Here is a 940-nt window from a genome sequence, read left to right as displayed (position 1 = left end):
TAGGAAAATTAGAAACGTTTCGCCCCTTATTTTCAACCCTAAAATTCTTCTTCTTAGGAATGAGACCAGCAATTATTTGAGTCAAATCATAGTCACTATAAGTCTCCTTGTAATCATCTTCATAATCATCATAAGTTTCATCATAGTTACAATCCTCTTCATTTTCATCTGAAGCACAATTACCACCCGGAACAAGCTTAATAGGAGATTGAGCTTTCTTCTTAGTTGACATTCTATCCAGTTGCTCTTTTTTTCCTTGAAATAGTCTTGTCTATAAGCTGGATCTCTAATGAATTTAGCACGCACTTCATCAATCTGAATAGTACTTGCCTCATCTAGTTCCTCCTTAGTCAAAATATTATCCAAATCAAAAACATTTTCCTCTAACCATGCTTGAATATCCTTGTTATGCTCACGGCTTGGACTTTCCTCATTAGATTGAATTGGAAAAAAAAAAACAAGTTTTCTGTTGAACGAAGTTGAATCTCCATAACCCTAATGACATCTCTTTTATCCATACCCTTATTCTATTCTCTTCTTCTCTCTTTGTTTGCCTTCTCCACCTCTTTGGTTTTGTGATAAAACCCTAACCCATGTATTATTTTGCAGTTACAATCAATAAACCCTAACCCATGTTTATTTTGCAGGTACAAAAGAGCAATATCACATTCTGTTAATCGGTGTGTGATCTTATACTTTTTGCCTATCTCACAGTTTTGTGAGATACTTATTTTTTTCTTTTTCTTTGATTGATAAAGAATTTGATTATGGGTTTCTTAGTTGATGTACACAGATATTTGGTTGGTATAAATTGCAGTGTGGATTATGTGAATCGATTCTTGCTATCGTTTCTTCTTCTCAGCACTTTGGTCGTTGGTTTTATTTTGATTACAAGTTATTTCATTGAAAAAAACGGCATTCCGGAAAAAGAAAAAAAAAA

General features: G+C 33.3%; 1 long non-coding RNA gene across 1 annotated transcript; it reads left to right on the top strand.

The window, feature by feature from the left end:
- The first annotated feature begins 201 nt into the window (after positions 1 to 201).
- LOC113335423 lies at positions 202 to 929 on the top strand. Its single transcript, XR_003353322.1, has 2 exons — positions 202 to 680; positions 794 to 929. It is a non-coding gene; the product is annotated as an uncharacterized LOC113335423 (long non-coding RNA).
- Positions 930 to 940: the final 11 nt, after the last annotated feature.

The sequence above is a fragment of the Papaver somniferum genome, unplaced genomic scaffold, assembly GCF_003573695.1.
Source record: "Papaver somniferum cultivar HN1 unplaced genomic scaffold, ASM357369v1 unplaced-scaffold_1464, whole genome shotgun sequence".
NCBI lineage: Eukaryota > Viridiplantae > Streptophyta > Magnoliopsida > Ranunculales > Papaveraceae > Papaver > Papaver somniferum.
This window is presented reverse-complemented; position numbering and strand designations above follow the sequence as displayed.